The 21,511-nt window shown below is 37.3% G+C and overlaps 2 long non-coding RNA genes across 2 annotated transcripts in view; one reads left to right on the forward strand and one right to left on the reverse strand.

The window, feature by feature from the left end:
• Window positions 1-2,221: 2,221 nt before the first annotated feature.
• The window catches only part of LOC149690424 (uncharacterized), a 121,150-nt gene continuing 101,860 nt past the window's right edge, over window positions 2,222-21,511 (forward strand). The window contains exons 1-2 of the long non-coding RNA XR_016383735.1: window positions 2,222-2,607; window positions 18,439-18,521. This is a non-coding gene — a long non-coding RNA (uncharacterized LOC149690424). The remainder of the gene's footprint in view (window positions 2,608-18,438; window positions 18,522-21,511) is intronic.
• Window positions 14,060-14,384, reverse strand: LOC149690425 (uncharacterized). The gene is made up of 2 exons (XR_016383885.1): window positions 14,191-14,384; window positions 14,060-14,103 (listed from the first exon to the last, which is right to left on the reverse strand). It is a non-coding gene; the product is annotated as an uncharacterized LOC149690425 (long non-coding RNA).

Below are 21,511 nucleotides of genomic sequence, written 5' to 3' on the forward strand. Positions count from 1 at the left end.
CATGGTAAAACCGTTAAATATATTACACTGTTTGCATAGCATTTTATTCAGCCTCCATCGGGTTTGTGGCGCATAGGATAACGCGTCTGCCTATGGAGCGGAAGATTACATGTTCGAGTCCTGGCAAGCTCGTTGTTTATTTTTACAGATCTTTTATTCAACATAAATGAAATAATCCTATAAATACAATGTTTAGATAATTTTTGTTACGAAGTACGGGCTTGTGGCGTAATGGATAACGCGTTTGCATTCGAGGCAAAACATTGCAGGTTCGAGTCTTGGAAAGCTCGTTGTCTATTTTTGATGAAGAATCTTAGTATATATAAGGGAAAATTCTTAAATAACAAACTTTCAATGAAATGTGCGCGTGCTGGCGCGTGGTTTAGACATAACTTTTTTTAAAATCTTTACAAAAAGGTCAACTAAACTTAATTGAGTCACTAACCGCCTCTTTATATGAAATAAGTTACCACCCGCCTACCAATTGTGAATTAATTTACCACTCCCCTACCAAATGGTTTAAAATTTTAATCTTTCCCATAAAATAATGAGAGGCACTTGGAGTGAGCCAATATGCTCATGAACATCTTACTGGAACATCGAATTAATGACGTTTGACAAGCATATAATTATTTTTATAATATATTAATACAAATTAAGGCTGAAGGAACAGATATTATATAAAAAAGACTTGGTTTGCCCAAGCCTTAAAAACAAAACGATAAGAGTTTTTCCAGTTGTCTGAAGCGCAGATATTATTTTTTTCTATTGAATTTTAAAGACAATCCGTATTTTACTACTCTTTAGAATTTAATTCAATCACCTGATTTTACTGGTAATGGATTAGTTTCCTATAAATTAATTGAAATAAAAAATTACTTATCTCAGATTTTTCAACAACAATTCCATTTTCCTGAAACATTTTATCATGAAATTTTTTCTTTTCAATGGAGAACGTACTTTAATTTTCAAATAATTCTCTCATTAATAAGGTATTTCATGCGGTCTTTTAGAATACAAAGGGGGGCTATTATCACCTTTCTAATACTTGATAAACGGGTTCGTTTCTTCTTTAAGCACAGTCACAATTATTGAACTGTGTATATCAGTACTTGTGGGAAAGATTTTAGAAGTGTTGGTTGAGTTGCTATTTAGTTGACAACATTATGAAAACTTGATGTGTTTAAAACCTTTTGAAAGGAAAATTCTCGGAAATTAAAAAAGAAATTGTCAATTTGATTAAATTTACACGATATCCCTCAAAATAATAAATTCATGATAAAATATTTCAGGAAAATGGAATTGTTGTTGAAAAATCTGAGATAAGTAATTTTTTATTTCAATTAATTTATAGGAAACTAATCCATTAGCAGTAAAATCAGGTGATTGAATTAAATTCTAAAGAGTAGTAAAATACGGATTGTCTTTAAAATTCAATAGAAAAAAATAATATCTGCGCTTCAGACAACTGGAAAAACTCTTATCGTTTTGTTTTTAAGGCTTGGGCAAACCAAGTCTTTTTTATATAATACAGGGTGTTTCTGATTTCAAATAACAAATGTGAAATAGCAGGGAATTTTTAAATTTTATACTGTGTGACGTGTAGTGGGATTAGTGGCAAAACTGAAAACCCCATATTAATTAGTTTTATATTCCCTTTAAGTAGTAGTTTTGGGTCGAGGGGCTAACCAGTAACCACTCCGCTTCCCCATGACCTACTTATATTATTAAAAATATTTTTATGCTAATACTAATACGGGGTTTTTTGGAGGGATATTGTTGAGTAATTTTCAAATTTATGCATATTGAAATTTATTTATTTTAATTTCAGGTTGTTATTTGACCGAATCTCGTCATGGACTCATGGTTTAAATTTCTTCGATGGGCCACGTTTGGCCATCAGCGAGGGATCAAGATTTTGGCGGTCCAGTGCACAGTAGCTGCACGGAGGATCGCGGGAACCAATCAAGTTCTGGCCGACTTAACTGACGTCACGATGGTTTCCGAACGCGATGTTTTTGTTTTGTTTTTAATCGGGTTATACTTGAACCAACTTTGAACTTTGCGTGAACTTTCAATTTAATACGTGGTTATCTATGAACTTTGATGCGATTTACGGTTATCTACGAGTCCATCGGATACCAAAACAAACGAGTGAGTACCAAATCTCTGTTTTGCGCGCGCATTAATAAGCATACATGTCAGAGAGCTGCGTCCTAGGTGCGCATTAACAAACGTAGAGGTCAGAGAGATGCGTCCCATAGTCCCTTACCCTATAGTCTGCGAATATTTAGGCATGCGCATTAATAAAGTTTCAGGTCTGCAGAGTGCTGCGTCCCTTAGTCCCTTACCATAATCTGCACATCTGGAGGTCACCTGATCTTCGAAGGGCCACGTTTGGCTATCACCGAGGGATTATTTGTGTGAACTTGACGCTAGTTACGGTTATCTACTTTGAACTTTGAGTGAACTCTCAGTTTCGCGAGTTACGGTTATCTACTTTGAACTTTGTGTGAACTTCAGTTTCGCGAGTTAAAGTTAAATGTTTCGAATATTAAGTGAAGACGCGAGTTACCTACGAGTTCATCAGGATGCAAGAATTATTTCGTAAGTATTTTTGTGAAAATTCTTGGAACGATATTAGCTTGTAATCGGCTTGCTAGCATTTGATCTTCGAGGAATTAACAGAGGAGAAAACGATGAGTATAAATAGCGAAGTAGCAATTACTAAAAAAGAGAGTTTTGCTCGCGTTTAATGCAACTACTACTTAAGTCGATAGCTCTTAATGTAGACTGAAGCTGCAGGCAGTTATGTTATCTCGCGCATGAACTCCTCCGAACAATATATAGACCCGAAACCAAGTCATAGCTTGATTTATTAGCCGGAGCTATAGCCCTTGATGCGAGTCATTTCGCCCTAAGCTTACCCTCTAACCCAAAACTATACAGCCCGATCCTTACTATAACGTCAACGCTCTTCGAAGACATGGTTTAGAAATTCATGCGTCAAAGCTACGCCTATACATTAGGCCTATTATAATCAAATATTGTGCCCCCGTATTAATATCTATGCTGGTTTTGTGGGATGGGCTTGAGAATAAGTCACATGTCGTAATTCGGACGTATTTCTAACTCTGATTTCATTGGCTGATAGCTGCTTAGGGTGCAACGCGTGTAGGGATTCATTATTCGCGAGGTAAAATTCGTCATACATCATGATTAGTCTAGCACTTACCATAAAATCCGCCGAGGTACGTTGAGAAAATGGCTAAATAATGATTTTATGTATTCTGATCCGGTTGTGCGTAGATTTCCTTCTTGCCCAAAATTTGTTTTGAACAACATCTCCTCTTCCGTTCTTCCGTTAATCGTCTCTTTGAAAAACAATGTCCTCTTGGCTCTCCCGAACTTTATCAAACCATTTCGTTAAGGAATCATGTCATTCCCATTGCTATATGAGTTTAACTCAGACTCCCAAAATCCCGATAAGGGCAAGATTGCAACCCGCATCCCGTAACGTATACCTTCGAGCATTTATGGGACTACGATACGGAGAGGAGAGGGCTTGATTTCTCACAGTAGTTACTAGAAAGGAAAAAGTCCTCCGATTTATCAAAAAGAATTTTTATTTTATCCCTTTGCTTGCTTGCTTGGTAATGCGGAAAATTTTCTTCATCTCGCTTAACGTTTGCTTACGAAGCCAATATATCGTTCGTTTTGCCAGAGAGAGATAGAGAGAGAGGAGAGAGAAAGAGAGAGAGAGAGAGAGGAGACAAAGTTTGTTATAATCTTTGAACCAGTTTTATGGTGAACGAGCTGCTGGGTTTTAGAGGGTCTTGTAAAGAAGGCATTCAGTTTGGAGATGAATATTGAATTTGATTCCCTTAAAGGGATACACTGGGCTAGAGTTTTTTCTGTTTTTAATTGAAAGAGCGTGTAAAATAATGAATTATATCAATTGAAACCGTGTTAATATCTAGAATATTGAAGAAGATACAGACTATTAAATTTCTGTAATGTTAGGCTTTACAGCGAAGCACTGGGGAGTATCCCTATTGGACGAATCCAACAGGTGGTACTAGGCGTGAAAGCCTAACGCGTAGTGTCTATTATGAAAACTTAATTGCTTGTATCTTTATTAATATTGTAGATAGAAATATGTTCCAATTGATATATTGATTATTTTATACGCTTTTTCGATTAAATTTTAAAAAAATTAAGGTGGGAGTATGCCTTTAAATGGTTTCTAGTCCATTAACTTATAACATTTTCTGAGGTTAGAGTTCAATAAGAATGGGATAATAATATTAATTCATGGACTTATTATTTATTGTTTAAACAACCGAGAAGAGATACGCAAAATGTTTTGAGCAGAAAATTGGGATTTTAAGTTTTCCTTCCGTTCAAAAGTGTCATCTTTGATGTTTTTCGTTTTGTTTTTACTGCGGAAGGATTTGTTATACTTATAGATAAGAGTTTAAATCCTGAAATTTTTCAAATATAACCAACCAGACTAAAATACACTCGGGATCATCTAACCCTAAAGTTGAATGATTTCTGATTATATTGGGTTTTCAGCTCACCCTTTGACCTTTCATGTAGTTTAGAGCATCCATAAGTATATAACTCCGTAGATAAGTTAATCTTAAGTCATCCATTAATAGATGGGGCACACTACTACAACTACTACTAACACGTGTCGTACACTCCTATTGCAAGATGCGCGTTACAAATTAAGCCTTTTTCTACCTTCTCCTTCCATCATTATTTCGTAGGGTTACCGTAGTTTCTATACCTTAGATCATTTCAAGCCCAGAATGCAACGAAAACAATGTTATATATTGTTTAAACTAAATGTCATTGGAATATATGAAGTGGCTGTAAAACTCCTAGTGCAAATTGGGGTTGAAACTGTAAGGTTTACTGCAACGTCTTTCCCCCCTGTTCTTACGTATACCCCCACATATTTTTTCTTCAATGCCAGATGGCGTAAGCGTAAGCGCCTGATTTATGAAGCGGAAACACTTGACCCCTTTGATTCCCTCATTCTCCGCGGCGATGCTTCTACTTGTCCGGCAACTGTGTCCGTTTTGAGTTGGTGAATGAAGCCCAAAGGGTATGGCCGTAGAAGAACGCTTGTTTCTTATGCCTTTCTCTTTATTAATTGGGTTAAGACGAATAGATGGTTAGACACAGCATCCTCGAATCTTCCTCTGACGGTTTTTATCCCGGTATTTTCTTCTATCTCGGTTGTGTTTTATTTCTTTTCTTTCCATTTTTTTCTTTGTTCTTTGTTGCAGCGCCATCGCGGGCGACTTTGTTACCGCTATACTTTGTTATTCCATTTTATTCATAAATCACGAGCAGCTGCGACCTGGGCCAGCGCCAGGGTTTACTTCCTCAGACCAAGGCTTGATAGACCAATGGAAATCGGGCCTTTGCTTTGGACATAAAGGGTAGAATAGGCCAAATACGTTTATACCTTTTTTCAACAATCTCTCATAACAATATTGACTACTACTCGTTATCAAGAATAAATATGCGTTTGGAATATTTTGGTTGTTTTCTATGAGAGCTTGGATATTGTGTAAAGCTTCTTTGGATAATCAGCGCTCTAAGTAGTTATTTTTTGGCTTTTCATACACATTCGGGTGTTAGAATATTTTCTGTTCTTTGTAATCGTATCTTTCGTAGTTGTAGTCCTGGTAAATGTAATTCAGTTTGTCCATTTGTGGCTATCTCCTTGGTTTTGCGGACAATCAATGTTTTTGAGCCCATGTTTCTGTAACTAAATTTTGAAGAACACATGTTCATTGCCACTTTCCATTCAGTTTGACCAAAAGAACATATTCTTTAATTTATGATAAACTTCTCAGAAACATCATGTATTTTAAAAGTCCCCTAAATGTTAGCTTCTCCCTGAATGAATGAATGAATGAATATTTATTAACTTTTCACATAGGTGAATCCCTTTTAAATCAGGGAGGAGCAAGTAATTGCTCACAAGTAGTATAATGTACAGCTTTTTAACAAAATTATATAAGTTCAAATAAAATAGAAATAAATGTATAAATAAATGTATAAATAACAGGGCTTTCTTCACGCGTTAGCTTGAGAAGTCAGGCGCATAGTGTTCCACTCTTTGAGTAATAGTTTGGTCGACGCCACAGCGTCCTTTCGGGTTGCCGTCTCAAACCCCAGTTTCATCCTCAGGGTGGGGCTCATAGTTGGGGGAACATTTACACAACATACAAGCTTTGTAAGAAAGCCTTTTTACAGGCGCTATGGAAAAATACATATAGATAAAAACCCTGAATGATGGCTTTTCCTTATCAAGACAAAAAACTTGAAAATTAATTAAAATTTATTTCTTCATCCCTAAACTTTAATTGGAAACAATATTTAATTAGATTACAATAATAATAATAATCTAAGCCTTCTCAGTAACACCGTATATACTTTGAAATAATTTCCATTTTTGCAAAAATATGAGCTTATTTCGAGGGTTTTCAAATTCACAATACTGTCAATTAAAATTTATTCTTAACCCTTTAAACTTCAATTAAAATCAACATACAATTAATCACGGACAAAAAGGCCTGATTTCTGAGTTATTAAAAATGGCTTCAAGCCAAAGCCATTTCTTTCTAATGAGAGTGAGAGAGAAAAGCCTCTTTTCCCTATTAATAATTGACGATGCAGTCAACTTCCAAATTTCTCCCAAGGGTGATGCCTCTTAATTAGTTGTGAGGTCTATCAAATTTTTAAAACCTATACGAATTTGACCGGGCTTTGAAATTTCGCCTCGAGACTTAACATTATTTTGCGTGCACTATATGGAATCGTTTGCGATTACCGTGTTAATTAAGGAGAAGGCCCAAGACCGTGTATTTTTAGATTGGTATTCTTCAAAGGCCCATTCAGACTAATGTTAAAGCTTTACCTATTCAATGGGTGATGTCGAATGAATATAGTCTCTCTAAATCATAACATGTCGCCCGTTTATAGTATGTATATATGGTAACTTCATCCACCGTATCCGAGAAAAGGAAAGGGTACCTTTTCGACGGATTCGATCCCCTTTTCCGGCCCCGAGGGATTCAGCTTGGTTAGAGGTGCTCAGTGTATTCTGCTGCAAAAGAGGCGTATTTGTGAGAGTTCAATTTTCGTCTGGATATTTGATTTCAATTAGAATTAATGTGGAATCTGCATTTGCTTCAATACTACTAACTTGAGTATATTTATTCTTACAAGAATGGGATGCTTAGCTTTGAATGATAGATAAGCCGTCAGATATCTAATTTATGGAATACTATGGTAGCAGCCCTCTGGGGACATTTTTGTTAGTTTTCTGGCCGCCATTTTTAAAGATGGCGTTAAAATCGAAGCTCAAAAGCGATAAAGCCTATCTATAGGGTATACGGAGCCAGTGTACTAGATATTAGTGAAATCGGTTGAAAGGCGCAGACATTATTCCATAAAGAAGGTGTTTTACATTTTTAGCCGCCATTTTTCAAGATGGCTTCGGATTGAGAAAATCTTTCTTAGTGCCTTCCTACTGCTTAAGAGAAATGTCCCTGCAAAATTTTAGGCTCATAGGTAAAGCGGTTTGAACTGGGCGTTGATTATCAGTCAGTCAAGACATGTAATAGATTCTGTGAATTCATTGAAAGTGAGGCCTTGGTTTGGCCTCAAATAGATTAAAACAGGGTTGGTATGATAATGATTTCTGCTGGTAATTAATTTTATCTTGATTGTTGAAACTAATAATTAAGTATTTTCGACATGGGCTGCCGTCAGGTAGAAATTTTTTAAGTTTTAGTTGAAGGAGTGAAAGTGGTAGTTAGAACATTTTTGCACTAAGATATACTTTGCATTGTAATTTCCGCGTTAAATTGGACTAATAAGATGTCCCGGAAAATTTTGAATCTAGAATTCTGGGCAGCCATCGCCGCAGGCTTCAAATTCAAAACTACGTGTCATCAGGTTATAATTTGTCTCTAGCCTTCAAACGTTAGAATTAGTTGTTAAATTACAATTTTTCGGTAACGCCATTTATACTTTGTTCGACCATAAAACTGAACTACTATAGTCCCAAGGGTCTGAAATAAATATACAAGTATAGGTATATTAGACCTAACTATCCTGAAATATTTCTAAAGGTAGTATGAAATGAGAAGAAACCAGTTTTTAATCTATGCCTATTTAGATTTTTTTAAAGAAATCGTGGAAATCATTCAGAAAGCTCTCGTTAACATATTTAAATTATTTTAAAATATGAGGTACTAACCCTAATTTTTATATAAACCGCCATGAGGTTAAGGAATCTAACCAATCAGAGGCCGCGAGACTACAGATGCTTTAAGCGTCATGTTGTGTTGCTATGGCTGATTGGTTAGCGTTCTTTATGACGATTTATGAATGAACAAGACGGCCCAAGGGCTCGTAGTAGTAGCCACATCGAACGAGTGAATAGCCCCTCTATATACCCTACCCTAAAGAGTGGATAACCCTCTCTCTACCTTACCCTGTGAATAGCGTTTAGTTGTCAATGTAAACAAACGAGCATAAAAAAATTTCTCCGCACCCACGCGGTCTCGAACCCGGAGCCTTCCGTGTGTGAAGCGGGTGAGATAACCACTACACAGCAGATACACATACAAGAGGGCATCGTTTGACTGAATCTTATGCGAATTAAAACCTAACTTTAAAAAAAAAACTCCCGTATCTTCATTAGACTAGACTTTATTGGGTACTGACCATCTTTAACGATTCATCTTGCAGGCACTATCATTCAATGCCGCTACCAACTGCGCCACGATACACGATGATGCACTCTCTTTGAACTAATTTAGTTGTCAATTTAAACTAACAAGTCTTAAACAATTTCTCCGCACCCACGTGGTCTCGAACCCGGGGCCTTCCGAGTGTGAAGCGGATGCGATAACCACTACACAGCAGATACATATTCTAGAGGGCCGGTAGGCCCTTCTAGATAAGAACCGACACCCTCCCGTAATGTTAAATGAAAATTCACAGATTTTTGCCGATTTTCCCATAGGAATAACATGGGGTTTTTGGTGCTCCTGTACATCGAATCATTTAAAAACTACAATTAAGTTAGCATTCTGAATACTTTCAAATTAACAAGTAACTATTCAAGGTGTGCCTTTTTCAAGTTTCATCAAAATTAATTAAGTCTAAGTACGTTAATTTAAATAAAAATGTAAGTACCTCAAAAGACTACTCTACAGCAGACGACGCTAATTGCTCTACAGTAGACGACGCTAAATTGCCATTTCACCGCCTTGAAACTTTAACTTGATATTTTTCAATAAATATAACACTAAAATTTTTAAAAACTTCACTGGCGGGTGTAATTTTTGTTCAATTGTGTGTCTCGGATGAAATTCTTTACTTAGGATACCTTTTAAATTTATATTTTAGATGTTAGTTTCGACCAAGGCTTAAGGTGCCTTACTTGGCACTAGGCAGACTATTGAGTCTAGGAGGATGGAACTCGTTCCATCCTCCTAGATTGAGTGATCTTAGCTACAGAGCATCCAGTGTCGTCTAGTTTTTTAAACAGATTCCCGGGATACACAGATTAGCCATAAAATAGTAATGGTGGTACCGTGGTTAATATTCTACAGCAGATGTTTTTTGATTAATTTCCGGGATAGTGACCAGTCTTGGAAATAGCACAGGTCCAAAACCAGTTTATTAATTGCTCGAACCAGTTTTTTATTCGAAATCCGGGGGAGAACTTTTATGAAAATTCAGGAGGGACCAGTTTAAAAATTCTACTCCAGGGATGTAGACTCCTAGCCTTGACTGGTACTCATTCCATTCTTGCCTTCCTTACTATAACCACAACCCACTCGATCACGCTTTGGCTTCACAAGCTATGGAAGCCAGGGTGGGAAATAAGGATATTTTTAAAACTGGACACTGGGCCAGCAACCCTCCTGGCCTGGAATAAATAAACTGGTCCATGACCATTGACCACGGCGCGTCGTCTGCTAAACTAAAGAAGTGGGTAATTAAAATAGTTGAGATAATGTCTGGACTCTGGTTACCCTTGAATTTTCTTAGTGGTCCCGTGGACCACTAACGCCCCTCCGATTTAATTTTTAAACTGGTCCAGGCAATTTTATGATAGATTAATACAAATAAAGACTGAAGGAACAGATATTATATAAAAAGGACTTGGTTTCCCCAAGTCTAAAAAACAAAACGATAAGAGTTTTTCCAGTTGACTGAAGCGTGGATATTTTTTTTTTCTATATAATTTTAAAGACAATCCGTATTTTACTACTCCTTAGAAATTAATTCAATCTCCTGATTTTACTGGTAATGGATTTATTTCCTATAAATTAATTGAAATAAAAAGTTACTTATCTCAGATTTTTCAACAACAATTCCCTTATATGTTTTTAATGGTAGAATTATTTGAAAGATAAAACACGTTCTCCCACGAAAAAAAAATAAATTGCAAGATAAAATGTTTTACGTAAATGGAATTGTTGTTGAAAAATCTGAGATAAGTAACTTTTTATTTCAATTAATTTATAGGAAATAAATCCATTACCAGTAAAATCAGGAGATTGAATTAATTTCTAAGGAGTAGTAAAATACGGATTGTCTTTAAAATTATATAGAAAAAAAAAATATCCACGCTTCAGTCAACTGGAAAAACTCTTATCGTTTTGTTTTTTAGACTTGGGGAAACCAAGTCCTTTTTATATAATACATGAAGGCATCGTTTGACTATATCTTATGTGAATTAAAAACTAATCATAAAAAAATAACTTCTGTGTGTGAGCACTATCTTCATTACACAAGATTTCCTTGGGTAATGACCATTTTCGACGATTGATCTTTCAGGCACCAGCATTCAATGGCGCTACCAACAGCGCCATGATACACGCTGCTGAACGCTATTTGAGCTAATTTAGTTGTCAATTTGAACTAGAAAGCTTAAAAAACTTCGGCGCACCTACGCGGTATTGAACCCGGGCCTCTCCAGATTTGGGGCGGATGAGACAACCACTCCTCAAGATAAAAAGGTACTGACCCCATATGGGATACCGACCTCATGAGGTACTGACCCCAATTGGGATACGGACCTGTTGAGGTACTGACCCCAATTGGGATACCGACCTCTTGAGGTACTGACCCCAATTGGGACACCGACCTCATGAGGTACTGACCCCAATTAGGATACCGACCTCATGAAGTACCGACCCCAATTGGGATACCGACCTCTGAATTCTCTTTGAGCTAATTTAGTTGTCAATTTAAACAAACGAGCGTAAAAGAATTTCTCCGCACCCACGTGGTCGCGAACCCGGGGCCTTCCATTTGTTAAGCGGGTGAGATAACCACTACACAGCAGATACATATACATGAAGGCATCGTTTGACTAAATCTTATGTGAATTAAAAACTAACTATAAAAAAATAACTTCTGTGTGTGAGCACTATCTTCATTACAAAAGACTTCATTGGGTAATGACCATCTTCGACGATTGATCTTTCAGGCACCAGCATTCAATGGCGCTACCAACAGCGCCATGATACACGCTGCTGAACGCTATTTGAGCTAATTTAGTTGTCAATTTGAACTAGAAAGCTTAAAAAACTTCGGCGCACCTACGCGGTATTGAACCCGGGCCTCTCCAGATTTGGGGCGGATGAGACAACCACTCCTCAAGATAAAAAGGTACTGACCCCATATGGGATACCGACCTCATGAGGTACTGACCCCAATTGGGATACGGACCTGTTGAGGTACTGACCCCAATTGGGATACCGACCTCTTGAGGTACTGACCCCAATTGGGACACCGACCTCATGAGGTACTGACCCCAATTAGGATACCGACCTCATGAAGTACCGACCCCAATTGGGATACCGACCTCTGAATTCTCTTTGAGCTAATTTAGTTGTCAATTTAAACAAACGAGCGTAAAAGAATTTCTCCGCACCCACGTGGTCGCGAACCCGGGGCCTTCCATTTGTTAAGCGGGTGAGATAACCACTACACAGCAGATACATATACATGAAGGCATCGTTTGACTAAATCTTATGTGAATTAAAAACTAACTATAAAAAAATAACTTCTGTGTGTGAGCACTATCTTCATTACAAAAGACTTCATTGGGTAATGACCATCTTCGACGATTGATCTTTCAGGCACCAGCATTCAATGGCGCTACCAACAGCGCCATGATACACGCTGCTGAACGCTATTTGAGCTAATTTAGTTGTCAATTTGAACTAGAAAGCTTAAAAAACTTCGGTGCACCTACAAGGTATTGAACCCGGGCCTCTCCGGATTTGGGGCGGATGAGATAACCACTCCTCAAGAAAAAAAGGTACTGTCCCCATATGGGATACCGACCTCATGAGGTACTGACCCCAATTGGGATACCGACCTCTTGAGGTACGGACCCCAATTGGGATACGGACCTCTTGAGGTACTGACCCCAATTGGGATACCGACCTCTTGAGGTACTGACCCCAATTGGGATACCGACCTCATGAGGTACTGACCCCAATTGGGATACCGACCTCATGAAGTACCGACCCCAATTGGGATACCGACCTCTGAACTCTCTTTGAGCTAATTTAGTTGTCAATTTAAACAAACGAGCATAAAAGAATTTCTCCGCACCCACGATGTCTCGAACCCGGGTCCTTCCGACTGTGAAGCTGATGCGATGACCACTACACAACAAATACATATACTAGCACATATCGTTTGACTAAATCTTATTTGAATTAAAAACAAACTCTAAAAAAGACCTGCGATATCTGAGCACGAACTTCTTTGGACATGACTTCAACGGGCACTGATTCACTGTGGGATACTGACCACTTCGGGCACTGACCATCTTCGAAGATCGATCTTTCAGGAACTGTCATTCCATGGCGTTACCAACTGCGCCCCGATACACGCTGTTGAACTCTCTTTGAGCTAATTTAGTTGTCAATTTAAACAAACGAACATAAAAGATTTTCTCCGCACTCACGTGGTCTTGAGCTCAGGGCCTTCGGTGTGTGAAGCGGGTGTGATAACCACTACACAGCAGGTACACATACAAGAGGGCATCGTTTGACTGAATCTTATGCGAATTAAAAACTAACTATAAAAAAATAACTTCCGCATCTTCATTAGACTAGACTTTATTGGGTACTGACCATCTTTAACGATTCATCTTGCAGGCACTATCATTCAATGCCGCTACCAACTGCGCCACGATACACGCCGTTGAACTCTGTTTGAGCTAATTTAGTTGTGAATTTAAACAGAACGTTCGACTAAATCTTATTTGGCCCAACCAGGAGCAGATGACAAAGGAGTCTCGGACGCTAGCTTCCATAATGTAGAGGGCAATGGGATCCGCGAACGTCACGATTATTAACCAAAATCATTACACCAGTGCCACCTCTCGTAGGAAATTTGAGCTTTATTTTCCAACCAATAGCGTGGCTGCAAAGTCGCGAAAGGAGATCTGGGAAATCGCGTCTGGAGCCTCTCTTTATAAATACGTATCGTCTGCTTATAATTAGTATAGGCTTAACGAGTATTAGAGTTAAAAAATGGATTTCAACGGCGTTTAAGTCATTTTTGGGACTAAAATTTATAATGAAAAGCCAGGGAGTAACGTATGTACACTATTAAAAAACTAAAATATGTTTCAGTACCAAATTTTTCTAGATTTCTTCTTGAATTAATTGATAGCTACAAGAGGTTGGGACAAGAAGTCACTTACGATCTTTTAAAACCTAAAATGTAAGAGATACTGATAACTTTTTCCAAACTCTTGTAGCAGTCAATTAATTCAAAAGAAATACGGAATATTTTGGAACTAAAACACATATATAACATTGTGTTTCGGGATCTTTTAAAACCTTGCTTTTATCATTTGAAAACCCGAGTCCAATCATTCCAGTGGGCACAAATTGTTAATTAAGCCTTGGCTTACCTGGCTTTTTCTCTGTATTTCTCTGCTAGTTTGGACGTACTTTGACTATTTAGTAGTTTTAAAGTCACAAAATGTAGACTTATCTTTTATCTTAACAACAACGGTTACAGCTTTTTGAATAAAGTAATTATATTGTGTATATTTATGTCGCGAACGGATAAGACGAACCTCAGTAGCCACCGTTAGTCCGTTATTACATAAAAAAATTCCCAGCAGCCACTGGTGCCGGATATAATCCACCAAAAGCATCGTCTGCTATTCTGTCTGATGGCGCCTCTATGGTAAACGATACCACTACAGCTGTGACGTACGCGGGTCCCATTGCCCTCTACATTGTGGAAGCTAGCGTCCGAGACTCCTTTGTCATCTGCTCCTGGCCCAACCCTAACAAGCTCAGAATTATCCAACCCCAAATATACAAGTTCAGAAGTATCCGACCCCAAATATACAAGTTCAGAAGTATCCGACCCCAAATATACAAGTTCGGAAGTATCCGACCTCAAATATACAAATTCAGAAGTATGCGACCCCAAAGATACAAGTTCAGAAGTATCCGACCCCAAAGATACAAGTTCAGAAGTATGCGACCCCAAAGATACAAGTTCAGAAGTATCCGACCCCAAAGATACAAGTTCAGAAGTATGCGACCCCAAAGATACAAGTTCAGAAGTATGCGACCCCAAAGATACAAGTTCAGAAGTATCCGACCCCAAAGATACAAGTTCAGAAGTATCCGACCCCAAAGATACAAGTTCAGAAGTATCCGACCCCAAAGATACAAGTTCAGAAGTATCCGACCCCAAAGATACAAGTTCAGAAGTATCCGACCCCAAAGATACAAGTTCAGAAGTATCCGACCCCAAAGATACAAGTTCAGAAGTATCCGACCCCAAGGATACAAGTTCAGAAGTATCCGACCCCAAAGATACAAGTTCAGAAGTATCCGACCCCGCAAAGATACAAGTTCGTTTAAGAATTAAATTCGCCACTTTAATTTTAAATAATGAAGTCTGGTGGAGTATACGACCCCAAAGATACGATGTGGCTAAAAACCCCAAACATACAAATTCATAAGTATCCGACCCCACAGATAAAAATTCAAAAGTATCCGACCCCACAGATAAAAATTCAAAAGTATCCGACCCCACAGATAAAAATTCAAAAGTATCCGACCCCACAGATAAAAATTCAAAAGTATCCGACCCCACAGATAAAAATTCAAAAGTATCCGACCCCACAGATAAAAATTCAAAAGTATCCGACCCCACAGATTAAGAGGTACCCCACCCCACATCACCGCGACATTTTAGAGATAAAACTTAAGGATAAAAACTCGTGATTACTATGATGTCTCTATGGCTCAGTGGTAGAATGTCTTTCTTCTGCGTGAGCGACCCGGGTTCGATTCCCGGAAGCGATGAGAAAAAATTTTTAATTAAAATTAAATCTCTAACCGAGCCCAGTTACCCCTATGAGTGGGTTGTGGTAATATAGAGTTCCTAAAATAAACGATAACGAAAGCGAAAACTCCGACCACTACTACTACTACTACGGCTCGGGTCAAACTAAGAGCCTCATCGTATACTACGATGTGGCTTAAAATGAATTTTGGATTTAGGCTTAAAAACATCGGCTGCAGACTTTGAAAGTTTACATAAAATTAATTATTTTGATGTAAATTTATCAATCTGAAGTGATTAAAAACTGCTCCTTCATTCTACCTTTAAACTTTATACTCTTTCTTTTGGTAAACAACATTGCCAATAAAGTGATTAAAAGCATTATTTGTGACAAAATAGGTTATAATCAAATAAACTTTTAATAAAAGTATATTTGTTAAACTTTAGGTTATTTTGAGGCACTTGGGAGTGTTCGAACGTGATAAAAAGAAGTTGTTGCTAATTTAGGCTTAGGATTTAATGAGTTTTGCCTGCCAAGTTTTACTAGTTTCGGGCGATTGGTAATTTTCTATCAGAGTTCAATTTGCAAGAGTAGTGTCGCTAGAGGCTCGACAGAAATCTAATTTAAATACAAGCTGTTATCTAATGAGGCTTCCTGAGAAACTAGCGTTTAAATTAAGGCAAAATTTTCCTTCGTTTGGGTAATTAGAACTTAGTTACAAGTTTGAAACTATGATACGTGTTACACCTGCAATTCGAAATTAACCAAAAAAAAAATATGTATTTTTAATTGTCTTTTGAATTTTTATAACGGCTCAGGTGTCGTGCTCGGGTTTTGAGGCGAGAAAGGGATAACCTGATTGGCTTGATATTGCCATGCGCAGAACCTGTTTTACCCCAAGGGTGAGACTCTAATCCAATCAGAAAAATAAGAGATTTATTTTTGTCGCTCAATGACAGTCAACTTTGTTAGACACGTGATCCTACCCCTTAGATGGAGGCGAGACCCGACCAACTTGTTTATTTGTTGGTTGGGTCTATTCAGTAAACTGCAAAAGATTCCAGCTTAATTCGAGTGTGATCTAGTTTTTAAGTTCACCGTTAATTTTTATTCAAAATACCCAAAGAGGTATATAAACATGGTATCTAGAAAAATGTTAACAGTTTAACTAATATCAGAAGTGGGAAATCTTCCTACTTTTCCTGTGTTGAGGTCTACCATAAGTTTATAAGATGTGTTCCATAAATATGACACTACCTATGCTAGAGACTAGCAGCTCGAGCTAGTTCGAGGGAGAACGACAAGCGAGAATTGACTGCACTCGGTGGTTAATTTTGCAGTCCATCTTCCAATTTAGTCTGTACTAAGACTTTGACAGCGCCTATCTCACCAGGCGTCGCTTTACCCCAAATCTATGACCTTCTTCAATCACTTCAGGACAAGCTCCAATTTGTAACCAGTGACAAACTTATGGATTGTATCTTATAAATACACTAATTCTTAACACAGGTTGAAGTGTAAAATAATACCCAAAAGTGAAATATTCCGTTGTATATCCTCTGATTCTGAATCGTTCTTTTTAGGAAGTAACTTACATATATAGGAAGTTGTTTCCATTAGGATGCTAGAAGCTCAGATGGGTGCTCCATTATGTTTTTCTTTTGCCAAAAAAGGTCGAACTTTGATTTTCGGAGCTGATTCTTATTCTCCAAGGCGGATGTGTATTTTCCCCCTCTCTTTCTTCTTTTTTGCATCCTTTATTTTTGGTTCCTTCCGTCCATTCGCGTATAAATAGAAGAACAATGACCCATAGGAGGGCCACTCTCTACAGTAGCCGAGGGGGTCAGATATATGCTTGTTTTTGGTGTTTGTAAAGTGAAAATCGGCATGATTTTGAATAGTGTCGAGCCCCTTGGACTGTTATTTTATTTCTTCGCGAGATTTTTGGCGGGTAATAATGCCTCGTTGCTTCTTTTTTGTGGACCACGTGACACTGACGTTTAAAATAATCGTTGTGGTCGTCGTAAACATTGCGTCTTAACCCATAACAATGACGGATTGACGTTGCGTCGAAATTGATTGGGTAACGATGTTATTTTTGTATCCTCTCTCTCTCTATGGGGTAGAATATGAATAGTTCATAGTTTTCCAATCTCAGTTTTATCAGAAGTTTTAGAGAGAAGTGTACCATAATTCGTGGTAATTGTAACATGGTCAGGGTTGCCACGGGTCAGGGAAAACCTGGAAAAGTCAGGGAATTTGAATTTAATTGGTAAAATTTCTGGGGATAAGTCTTTATTTAAGAGTAATGAAAGTTTCTCCTCGTCCTCTCTTAACACAGAAAACTCTAGTGCAATCCTTAAAAATGTCTAGATTTGTTTTTATAAAGTGAATGCCTTTAAAAAATCTCTTGGACTGTTATTTATAGTTAAAATGTTTCTTATTCATTTTGGTGCAACAAATACATTGGAAAACTTCATGTAGAGAGTTTATTTAATTATAAGCACTTAAAACGTGCTGTAAACGTTTACACTTTCGGTCTTAAAATTTGAGGGAAAATCTCAGAAAAGTTAGGGAATTTGCATGGTTCTGAAAATTCCTTGGTTCTTCCCAACATCATTTTACATTTGGAGAAAGGTTACTAAACTGAATCACATATGTGATAAATAATTCCCTCATCATTACTATAGCGCTTAATTATTTGCCAAGGCGCATGCATGCGTTTGTGCGTTTTTGTCCCACGTCAAGACAATCATGGTTTGTCAATTGATTGCTGAGGATTTAGTACACTGAACAGTTATAGAATTCACACCGCACGGTGCGATAACTACACATCTGAAGTTTGATGAGCAGGAGGGCAAACAAAAATGTGCATGAGCCTGGGAAAAATCATGAATTACATAACTAAAGTATTAAGAGGATACAGAGTGTCATCCTTCTTCTATTATCGCCTTCTGCTATTACGTACATACCTCTTCTTAAATGTTTACAAAAAGAAAACAGCGAAACATAAATTTTTAAAATGATTTCTTTTTATTTTACAGTCTGGAATTGCACCTAGAGGACACCCCATCCTCTATCAGTGAAACGAATTCGATCCACTGTAGATCTTCCCAACGTTCGTTCGGTGAGTAAACTAAAGAGAAATTCGTTTTTCTTTCCTCTATTTTCGTCAGAAAGTTTATTTGAAATTCATTTTGGGGAAAAGTCTTAAATTCTTCTTCGAAACACGCGTGCTAAAGAACGTTCTGCAATTCGAGAGAAAGTATATACATTCAGGGTTTATGCAAATCTGGAAAATCTTTAGATACCTGGAAATGTATACCTGGAAGGGGAATCAGGAAAGTTTGTGAGACTCGAGTAAGATTGGCCGTGAAGAGGTTGCTCCAACTAAAAATAACTAAGCCCATAGTTATTATTTCAAAATAAACCACATCCTGCAATTACTGGGTCGTCTTGCTCCTGGAAGTATCAGGGGATAAACCTGTAAATTTCAGGGACAAAGGACTGCAAATTTCAGGGACAAAGGACTGCAAATTTCAGGGACAAAGGACTGTAAGTTTCAGGGACAAAGCCTGTAAATTTCAGGGACAAAGGACTGTAAATTTCAGGCACAAAAGGCTGTAAATTTCAGGGACGAAAGGCTGTAAATTTCAGGGACGAAAGCCTGTAAAATTCAGGGACAAAAGCCTGTAAAAAAGCCGCGTGGGTGTGGCCAAGTTTTTTATGCTCTTTAGTTTAAATTCACAACTAAATTAGCTCAAATAGAATTCAACATCGTGTATCATGGCGCAGTTGGTAGCGGCATTGAATGACGGCGCCTGAAAGATCTATCTTCAAAGATGGTAAGTACCCAATGTAGTCTTGTATAATGAAGATAGTGCGCAGATACAGTTATTTTTTTATAGTTAGTTTTAATTCACATAAGATTTAGTCGAACGATTCCCTTTTGTATATGTATCTGCTGTGTAGTGGTTATCTCATCCGCTTCACCCCTGAAAAGCCCCGGGTTCGAGACCACGTGGGTGCGGTGAAATCCTTTTATGCTCGTTTGTTTAAATTGACAACTAAATAAGCTCAAAGAGAGTGCAAGATCTTGTATCGTGGCGCAGTTTTTAGCGCCATTGATTCACAAAAGCCTGTAAATTTCTCTGACAAAAGCCTGTAAATTTCTCTGACAAAAGCCTGGGAATTTCGGGGACAAAAGCCTGGGAATTTCGGGGACAAAAGCCTGGAAATTTCGGGAACAAAAGCCAGGAAATATAGGAATATCGGTTTTCCAAGAGTTGTACCAACCCTGACATTTTATTCTTTACCAATATTGGCGCGCTCTTAAAGGCGCAATAGGCACTTTGTTGGATTTTACTTCTGCTTGGGAAAAAATATGAATATTAAAATGTTATCAGTTAAAGGGCGGTGAAACGATATCAATGGAGATGAATCCGTTGGGAATTCCAGCAGGTGATGCGTTTTCCTCCTCGCTATGAAAGAAATAAAAATTTAGAACGTTAGCGAGGAAACCCATTGAAGAAAACCCCAAAAACCACGCGGCCATGCAGCGAAACATATTTTATTTTTCTCTGCAGTTTTATTAATTTCGTTTCATTTTGAGGAGAACTCTAGTTTCCAGAACTCTTTACATATACAACTTTTGTGTTTTTATTAATATTTAAATAATGAGGATGGAATGGATGGGATGGTTTTTTTTTTCAAATTTCGATGAATTGGCATTGAGATTTTATTTGGAAATCATCTCTAATTCATGGAATTGAATACGGAGAGACGCACTAGTAGATTTCTTTTTAAAATTAAAGGGATCTTTAATGATTCATTATAATCACATATAATACCCGATATGTTCATCGTTTGGAAGCCAAATAACAGGGATAGGTTTAATTTTAGAAGTAGGAATGGAGAACGGTTAGTATTTACTCATAGCCCAGTATAGAGCCCCTCCCTCCAACACGTAACGAAAAGTTTAAATTATCTTATTGGCTCACTTAAACTACGTTTTGATGACGTTGCTTACGGGGACGGCGAAAAATACGTGGTTCCTTTTTACCTCTGTCGCTACGACCCACCTCTTCTTTCATACCCCTCCGTCCCGGGGAAGGGGGTCCTTGACTTTGACGCGCGCCCACATTACTCTGTTCTCCATTCCTACTTCTAAAATTAAATCTATGCCTGATTTTAATAATTATTGTTATATTGTATATTGTATATTTTTGTGAAAATCCGTTCAACTATAATAGACTTTATAAAATTTCGTGAAAATTGCAAAACCGTAGCTTAGCTTCTTGATCTCCATATGAAAACATCTTTAAATATACTTTTCAGTTTGTTTACCAACCGTCTCTGATCTAAATAACTTATATAATAATAATAATTTCATAAAAATATATTAATAAGTAATTTGAATCATGTCTTGGGAGTTATACCTTTTCGAAATATATATTTATATATACATACATACGTAAATATTAAGATTTAATTTAAAGTAACCTCATAAATATTATAATTACTATACGGTGGGGGGAGGAGAGATTTAAATTATGTCCAAAATATTCTAAGAATTTTAGACTTAGGCGCTAAATCCGTCTTAGGAATTCGCTCGCTTTAGAATAAACGACTTTTAATTATATTTATAGTTTAAATTTATCCAAACAGCAGTCGCATGCATTGCACTTGACAAACTTTAAGATGATTGGCTGCTGGGAAAGTTTCACTTCCAAACTTGAACAACTAAATATCAATCCAAAATGTTTCAAATTTTATATAATGACACTGATCTATCTCTAATTAAATTATCCTCTAAGCATTTATTTTTTATATAAAAACACCAGCAGTTGACAGACTTTTAAGCAGACTGGCTGCTATGAAAGGCCCCTATAACACGAGCTAAATATCATTTCAAATCTATAAAAATTTGCATATTGACATAAAGAAGTTCTTTTGTAAACAACTGAAAAACAACGAAATGTTAAGTCCAACAGAATCAAATCTTTTCCAGCTTATAGCAATAAAATCCGAACTGGAGAGCTATTTTCCAAATGACAAAACTTTGCCGTTGGGATTATTTCCAAAAACCTAAGCAATATATCACGCTCAGAAACTCTA

The sequence above is a fragment of the Phalangium opilio genome, unplaced genomic scaffold, assembly GCF_054372755.1.
Source record: "Phalangium opilio isolate 3A_F unplaced genomic scaffold, DU_Popi_V2 ptg000031l_1, whole genome shotgun sequence".
Classification (NCBI taxonomy): Eukaryota; Metazoa; Arthropoda; class Arachnida; order Opiliones; family Phalangiidae; genus Phalangium; species Phalangium opilio.